The sequence below is a fragment of the Lepeophtheirus salmonis genome, chromosome 14, assembly GCF_016086655.4.
Source record: "Lepeophtheirus salmonis chromosome 14, UVic_Lsal_1.4, whole genome shotgun sequence".
Lineage (NCBI taxonomy): Eukaryota > Metazoa > Arthropoda > Copepoda > Siphonostomatoida > Caligidae > Lepeophtheirus > Lepeophtheirus salmonis.
The window spans coordinates 27,765,009-27,774,300 of record NC_052144.2 but is presented as its reverse complement, the minus strand read 5'-3'; the positions used below and the strand labels follow the sequence as shown (position 1 = coordinate 27,774,300).

Below are 9,292 nucleotides of genomic sequence, written 5' to 3'. Positions count from 1 at the left end.
ACAAATCCCAATGTGTTTCTAGCGCTATTTTAGGCAGTAACTAAGATGTTCAATCGGGAGCGTCTGCAGGGTGTGTCCTGGAGGGGATGTAGCCCTTCCCAAAATTAAGAAGAAATCCTTTGTGATTTAGCTCTTATATCAAACAAAAACTCCCTAAAATAACATTTATAAGAAAAGCAAAGTTAGATAGAGAGATACATGGGCGACTGGAATACATTCTTGCTACTCTTTAGGCCTCTAATCCTTTGGAAGAATTCTATGTTCTGCCTTCATTCATCTCTGATCATAGTCCATTAATTTCTGCTTTCAGGAATCCGTGTAAACCAAGAAGCTGGTTCTGGAAACTAAATGTATCACTCCTGGACTTTAGGGAAGCTCATGATTAAATATCTAAAACTATTAACAAAAATAAATTAAAGTTAGAATCTAGATATCTTTCATCCTAGGAAAAGTTAAAAAACATTGATCAAGCTATCTATCAAGAAAATTCAGCTGCCTAACTGCCCGTTTTTTCCCAGGAGAATGCACCAAAAGAGCGTTATAGATAGCGAGTACACCCTGTACATAGTATTGACTATTGTACCGATACACTGTAAGAAATCGACAGAGTAGATCATATTATGACAAAGGTGTGTTGATCAAAATAAAAGGAAAAAGTATTCTTGTATTAACTTATCTTCTAGAGTTAAGTGGACATGATCATAGTGTTTACCCATGTAAATAAGTATGATGGCAACTGGTGAAGTACCGTGACACCGTATTGTAAAGCTACCCTAACTATTCGTCTTACGCGCACTTGTGACTACTTTATAAGTATATGATGTCTTTTCAAGAATAATTATAACAGTTTTGGAACATCATAAAAAAATTTCATTTTGAAACTATACAATAAATCTAACGCTCTGCCATTCAATATTTTTTTCATCTACAGTTGGGGAATATGTGATACAATTTGCTGAATTTTGATTTCCATATTTTCTATTTCTGAAATACAAATTAAGATACAAGAAAGATCTAATTGTACAACATGTAAAAATACACTGAAGAGTGGTACTTGTAAATAATAATAAAAACATCAATGAGAAAATGAAAAAAAAAAAATCATGCCTCAAAAAAGTGTTTTTGCATATTTTATTAGAAAAAAAATGAAGATGGTCTTTTCACTTTCATATAAAAAAGTAATTCTAAAAATAGAAAGAAATACTATTTTCTAAACAAATATACATATAATGAAATATGGAGACAATTTATTGACAAGGCTAAAAGTAAATCTGACCTTTTTCCAAAAAAGGTCATTCTAAAAATAGAATAGAACATTTATTTATTTAAAAAAAAACATTATTCGATCAATAGATAAAAAATCTAAATAAAGCATTAAATATTTTTTTTATACAAAAGCCATTAGAGACGGAAAAAATAATATTTTAATCAGAAAATTTCAAAAAAAATAAATTAAAATATTCTGGAACGATGTAGCCCGTTCAACAAAGCGCTCGTGATAAATTATCAGTGATGAAAATCATGTATATAAACATCAACCAAAAATCAACATGGTAACCATGACAATTTAAATAAAGTTTTGGAGAAGATCCACTACAATTAGCTGTTACAAGGGAACAAGCAAGTAAACAAGGACATTGGCAAAAATTACTCCATTGTAGATCCCCTATTCTACACTGAGTACAACATGGACTTACAATTATAATTATCCAACAAATCATCAAGAGGGAAGCGTAGATAGTTGGTGCACGGGCAAAGTTGACGTCATTCAATTTACATAAAGTTTCGTGAATGTAATAGCCAGTGATGCTAATCTAGAGTATAAAAACGAAAATAAACATGAACACTAGGGGGTATCAAGGGAGCACAAAATTGAGCTATCACGCATTTCGACCCCTCAAAAGCTGTGAATGGTAAATATAGAAATCTGTTTTAATATAAAAATAACGTAGAAAAAAGATTAGCCCCCCTTTTTTTGTCCGGAAAGGTTTCTGTATGAAGTAAAAAAAAAAAATTATGAAATAAACTTTTTTTTTCTTATTTATAAAAAAGCTTTATGTGCTTTAAAAAATGATATTGCACTATATGTATTTTTTTGCTAAAGTTAAATCCCTTACTTCTACAGCGAGATAAACCAACGTTGCACCGAATTTATTCCGAAAATAGACGAAAAAAATAACAATTACTTATGAAAAAGAGAGAATTCTGCCAATATCTTTTTTTTTTTATTCTATATAAATTAGTATAAAATAATATGGATAATTATCCTTAATCTTTGCTGAATGCTATTTTTAAACATATTATATGTAAATATATCAAACTGGGTACTGACACTTAGTTTTAAATTTCCTTAGTTTATCTCTTGATTTTAAAGTTGACAAAATGTATCCGTGTCTTTGGTTATATCCGTAAACCTTACAGGAAACCTCTGAAACTAGTTTCACTGCCATTTCTACAGATTGGGAATGGCATGGATATTTCTTTATTTTCAAAGGCTCATTCTTTGCTTTCATAAGTTCTTTATCTGACCAATATTGTAAGATTGGAGGAACTGAAATTACTATCTTATACCAATCAATCATATTCATGAAAATTCTAGCAATAGTGGCGTCATAGACTATGAGGGGTTGCGTGTTTTGTCAAAATCTGCCTTTCTTGCACAACAGTCGGTGCGATACATCAAATTGAAAATTCTAGCAAGCCCGATTACAAGATGGTCTAACCCAAGGTTAATAGAAACAAAAGATCTTTATTCATTCTCCCCCTCCAAGACAATCTTCATGTTGATTTTTGCTTTCTCTTCTTTTAACATGCCCATTCTACTTATTCCTTTTAACTACAATGACAATCTTTAAGCCGTCATTAGGGATGGGTATGAATTGGATTTTTGTAAAGAAAAAACACAGTTTACTGATTGGAACGAGATAAAGGATCTCTGTTATCGTTATTTTCTTTTTCTTCATTCTTTCATAGATAGTCGTGGTGCTAACATCTCTTTCTGTAAGAAGAATCACCGCTAACCTAGGGTGTATTCTTTCAAATAATACATAATTAATCATTAATATATGTATTTATGTATAATTCAAGGTTAATAGAAATAAATGGTTATACCATAACGAGTGTACGACTGATGTTTGACTTCTACCACGCTTTTAGTATTGACGTCATAGTTGATGAGTGGTTGCGTGTGTTGTCAAAATCTGTTTTTCTTGCCCAGCAGTCAGTATACATTAAATTAAAAATTCTAGTAATAGGGACATCATAAACTATGAGTGGTTGTGTGTTTTGTCAAAATCTGCCTGTGTTGCCTAGCAGTCGGTACAATACTTCATATTGAAAATTCTTGCAAGCCCGATTAAATGATAGTCTAAGCCTGTATTTCTATGAACCTAGGAGGAATTGATGTATTTTTGAGTATAAGTACAATGATGGACTAGGTTCCGTACCTTGATGTGAAGAGAGATAGGCACATTGAAGAATCATTGCATTAAAGGAGATGAGATCCACCGAATGATGCGCAAAGAGGCGAGTTCCCTTGAGCATGCAGTCGAAGAGAGCATCAGAAGTCCTGTGGATTTTATATCCCCCGAATGGCAAAAATATGAACTCCTAAAAAGGGAAAGGATGGTTAGATTCGGATCCATGTATACGAATGCTGTTGTTATTGTTGTCAAGATCCATCCAAATCAGTAATTACTATTGAATTACATTATACTTTACGCAGTTCCACATTTATATTTGCATAGTAAGTAGTTATAATATTAATAGCTTTTATAAAAAGTTAGGAGTAGTATGCAATATTCTTATTCGAACTCAAACATCAAGAGTTGACATGTAACTCGGTCAATGCTCAAAGGCGTGCTATTTGCGCTCATCTGTTTTTTTCAATATTTCCATCTTTGTCAATGATTGTTGGAAATTGTTCAGATTCAACAAATCAATGCTGTTCAGAAACCTGATAAGGTGAATAAAAGAGATGAAAAATCAACAGTGACAATAAAACACAGTTTAAATTTTTATGCAAGTATGTTAAATCCATAGAAGAAGGGGTAGAGATCGTAGGATGGAGTTATCCGACATCTTTACTCAATTCAGATGTTGTTAAAAGACGGATTTAGCTCTGGTTTTTATAAGTAACTTGCAAAGGTTCACAAGGCCCATCTTTTATATTTTTCGAAAATTTGCTAAATCAAAACTATCAAAGAAAATTGCGCAACACTATTTTGCAGAGTTTTTTGCAAAAAGTAGAAAATAGCATTTATTGGTGTTGTAAAGAGAAACATAAGCCTACAATTTTTCTTTTCGTACTTGCAAAAGCAAAAAAGTTATATAAAATAATGTTGTCGAAAATAAATAAATTAATCCTCCTTAATGAGTTCATTTTTGCGAATATTATCAAAAAAATGTCTGGACATTGAAAATACTATGTTATAATGTTAGACTCTAGAATTTTGTGTTCAAAATGGATCATTTTGTTGCATTTCTTCTTAAAAATTGAAAATTGACGTTGGGTGTGAAAAAAAAAGGGGAAAAAAAGATACAAAAAATAGAAAAATTATTCAGAAAATGACAGATATTTCAGTTATACATCGTTTTTTATATGTCATATTTATATGCAAAAAAAAATCTCCAAACTTGTCTATGGAGCATATTAAAATAATAGCGAGGTACAGTGTATAAGTCTGCCTTGAATTTGAATTCTTCTTTTTTTTAGTATTTATATTACAAATTGGACTTCTGGGATGACAAATAATCAATAACACTAATATTTTCAATATTTTATATACGATAATTTGGTCCTCAACCCTTGATATTATTGGAGTAGGATCTCAACTTTTGTAAGATATTCGGATAGTCATAAAAGTACATCTCAATATGTAAGATATTACTACTTTGTTTATATTTACCATGAATCATTACATTAGTTTCTGGAATATCTTGTACGGAAGTCTAAGTATACTAAAACCGCCCACACACTTATTTAAGGAATTAATGGATTTGAAATGATTATTAATAGGGATGTGCCACGAGCAAAACTTGAGTTTTATGAAGTAAAAAAAAGAAAGACACAAAAAACTCGGGTCGTGTACCGAATATTCGAGCATTTACTCGTAACTTGTCACAACGTATGATTCCTCCACTTTCGTATTCAAGCACATCATAGCACGTTAATCTTCAACGCGTATTTTTGTATTCCGATTCAATTAGTTTCGTGTGCACACGAGAAGAAATATGCTTAATCCTAACTGGTTAAGAACGTGAGTGTAACTAATAGGCATAGTTGATAATATTGTAGAGAAAAACGCGTGCGAGGAGGAGGGGGAAAAAAAGACATATGGTATCATTGTTTAAAATACTGATGTGATTATCATCTGCCTGCTTTATTATGATTTTTGAGGGTATAACTAATGTATTTATTAGCAAAATGTTTAATGAAGATATACTACGTATAATTGACTTCGACGTTTTTTATCCGTTACAGTAGATTTGAAAACGTCACACTCCATGAAATTGTAATTCATTATGAACCTTATTCTCAGAATAATAGCTAATAAAACGACAAAGTAGAGTATTTGAAATATATTTGAAGCTCAAAGTTTAAAAAAGAAGACTTTAATTAAATATAATCTACATACTAAAAAATAAACCATTAAACATTTAAGTTAAATATACAAAATTAAACAATTAAAATCATATAACTATTAATAATAATAAATTATAAGTACATAATATTGAAATAATAGATTGATCCAAATAATATTTTCTTGTTCTGACATCGGAATTCAATTAAATATGTCATAACTTTAGGTTGCAATACACAAGCGAGACGTGGAGTTTAATCAAAAGATAATCACCCCTCTTCTTCGTGTGGAAGTTGCTATATACAATTGTGCACAGGATAGATATATCTCTACCGATGAGATCTAACTAATTATTAATAATAAAGTAAATGTCAAAATCATAAGATTAGACAATAAATATACTAATAAAAAATTTTTATAAATAAATTCATCGTAAAGATTTAGAGCAAAAGCTAATTATGTAGTAATGTCCGGCGATATTACTCCCTATTAAGAGCATCAAAAAAGATTTCCCCCCGTTATTTAGGTATGCTTATATAACAACATACTATTATCATGATGGATATACACAATTGTTAATTATAATGCAACACCCAATGTAACTACCCTCGTTGTTGTGACCATTTAAACAGTTGTTTTTGCCTTTTATGAGTTTTCTGAACACCATTTCTTGGAGCCCATCAACCATAGCTAAGCCTTTAGTGATAAAAAAGTAATATTTATTGACTATGTAATATTGGAAAACCTAATTATCATACCCAAGTCTTAAAGCGAAGTAAGTAGTCTCAGACAAACTAGTTGCAAACCATCCAAAGCTACTACCCCCGTGTTGTGACCATTTAAGCAGTTGTTTTTGCCCTTTACTGAGTTGTGTATCATAATTCTTGATATGTTTAGCTAAAATAGAATCATATTTTATGGTTAGATTTTAAAAAAAATTGAATACTTACTGTGAGATAGTACAAAATTCAGAGTTCCATTTCGATATTCGTAAATACTTTTTACTGATAACTTGATCATCATTTGGTGTGGATGACTCAAAACATTTTTATATGTATTTCTATGAATGACATCAGTAACAACATCCTCCATTAATTTAATGATGGTTCCTCGGGAACCAATATGTTTACCCTTGTATTTCTCCATAAATTTTTTGAACGTAGATGATTAGCAATGGATAAGGTTATATTACATGCAATAAGCATCGTTGTGAGATCAAAGTTAAAGTCTGACTTGATGTATTCATCGTCAAATTGATTTTATAGATGAATATCCATACTCTTGTTATGAGATGAGGATAATGAGTGGCGTGTAATTCTAGACAGGGGACTAAAGGCACATTTATATCGACAAATCCGACAAACCATCTGTTTCTCATCCGGTAAGTATTTTTCAAATTCCTGGGCCTCCATTTTCATACATCCAGACAGAAGGCGACGTCATTTTGGGGATTTTATTCAGTTCTCTATCGACTATCACCATCTCATATTATATTAATATTGAATAATAAAGGCGGGAATGATAACATTCATGATTGATAGAAGAAGATGTATATTATTTAATCAATGATGCCATAAGTAATTCTTCTTTTCTCCTCGCACGCTTTTCTATTCTTACCAAAATTATCACCCTTACTAATAGGAAACATAACATTACTTTTTGGTGAGCATTAGATCTACTCAAGAAATCCTGAGCGCGCGTTTAAAGTAATGAGAACGCTCTCACTAAAATAAAAAATGAGCGGATCTTTTTTTTTTGCTCGTAAAGTTATATTTGAATTTGACAGCTCTTTATGATTGCAATTAAATTCAACATATTGCAAGGTCAAGTGTGCTCTACAACCATACATCATTTTTAATAGCTTATAATAATCAAAATGATTGGTTTCATTAAAATAGGTTTGTCAAAAAAAAATATATATATATATCTTTTTGGTATGCCTTGTCACAAAAAGTTTGGGATCAACCGTCTTAAGGGACATGTATTTAGGAAGTTTCGTTCACTATCAACCAGATAAGCTTGATAATTAGCTTGAGCTTGAACAAGGGTTTTCCCAAGTTTTTGAACTTATGTTTGTATGAGATTTTGAGATCTTATGACAATTTACTACAATGAAATATAGGACAATCGTATTTCACTTGGCAAAATTATTTTACAAAAAATAAAGATACGGTATCTCCAGACTGGAAGAACCTGGCAGTGCCTCTGAGAGAACCGATATTTAAGTGGCCTGCTACATGAGAGGCAAACTCGTTAATTGAAACAGAGGAGAGTTATAGATATAGCATGGGAAAAAGATTCCATCTTATCTTGAGATATAACTTCGATCGTCTATTCTTCCCATAATTAAAATGATTCTTTTTCTCTCAACAGAACAACATATACAAATTTATATAAATAAACAAAAATTCGAGCAATTTTATCGCTTTTCTAAAATGTCGAGTGCCCCCTTCTCCCTCGATAATTTTGAGCTTTGCCTCTGAGTAGCGCTCTATTGTTCACCTCTCACTAATGCTTTGCTTATTAGAGAAAGGGAAAACTATTTTAAAAAGACATATTTTCAATAACTCTTTAAAAAAATTTTTTTTGACTGAAGAATTTGTTAATTTGCAAAAGTATAAAGGAGTGTAACGAGTTCTCAGACGAGTACCTGAGTATTCGAGCAAGTAACGAGTATAGTCAGTAATTCCTCGAGTATTTTTTGTAGAAACTCGAAAATACTCATACAGCAAAATTGCCCTCGCGACCCAACACTAGTTATTACGTTCATTCCATGGCTGCAAGGTCGGTAAATGCCCAATTCAGACTCAATATTTTGAATGTCACCAACTCCCACTTCAACACACATTTTTTAATAATAAATTGTATACCCTATGTAAGTATTATTACTATTGAGCCTAGATACTATAAGTATAGATTCAGTTTATAGCAATAGGTAATTTTTTGTTAAATGAAGTAAATAATTGTGCCATGTATAAATAAAATATTTGAAATATAAGATATTTAACAACAAATGGAATGGATCAAAATCAATATATTGCTAATACATTCATAACTTTCTCAACATAATTTATGCATACATAAGCGAGGAATAACAATACAAACAATCTCACACTGCAATGTTACGCTTTACACTGATGACATTGCTTATTCACAAGACTAGCATAAATAGTTACTATGCTCTATACAACATAATAATTTAGACTATAGAGATGTTTGAGAGTTGTGATTGTATGGAGCACGTTTGAAATTTGTGAAGTAAACTTATAAATGAGATGTATAGTAGTCAAGTATACTTTATTATAAATATGTTTCATTTACTTAAATTATAATAACCTTTAAATACTTAATAAAACACGAATATAATATTCTGCAAAAGAACCTATTCCATTAGTTTCGATTTTTCTTTGCATTCTCATAGTATATATACTGAGTTTTTGTTAAAATAGCATTGATTTTCATATGGCATGTGCCAAAAAAGGTCAAAAAATCATCATTGTTGATTTTACATTCGAAACCTGCAAAGTTTTAACTCTCATATATACGTCATTAAATCAAACATTCCCAAAAAAATAGTCTGTGGTTTCTTATGTTCCGTATAAAAGGGACTCCCCTCTCTAATCTCTATAAAATCTGGTTCTTACTTCAAGAATTCCAGTAAGTTTTCTATATATGAACCATTTTTCTACAGACGTTAACAAAGAATTCCT

General features: G+C 30.9%; 2 long non-coding RNA genes across 2 annotated transcripts; both read right to left on the bottom strand.

Annotated features, from left to right (window-relative positions):
* Nucleotides 1-1,247: 1,247 nt before the first annotated feature.
* Nucleotides 1,248-3,950, bottom strand: LOC121129550 (uncharacterized). Its single transcript, XR_005868448.2, has 4 exons — nt 3,709-3,950; nt 3,447-3,609; nt 2,333-3,389; nt 1,248-1,814 (listed from the first exon to the last, which is right to left on the bottom strand). It is a non-coding gene; the product is annotated as an uncharacterized lncRNA (long non-coding RNA).
* Nucleotides 3,951-5,962: 2,012 nt separating this feature from the next.
* On the bottom strand, nt 5,963-7,219 carry LOC139907181 (uncharacterized). The gene is made up of 3 exons (XR_011783622.1): nt 6,533-7,219; nt 6,341-6,479; nt 5,963-6,278 (listed from the first exon to the last, which is right to left on the bottom strand). It is a non-coding gene; the product is annotated as an uncharacterized lncRNA (long non-coding RNA).
* Nucleotides 7,220-9,292: the final 2,073 nt, after the last annotated feature.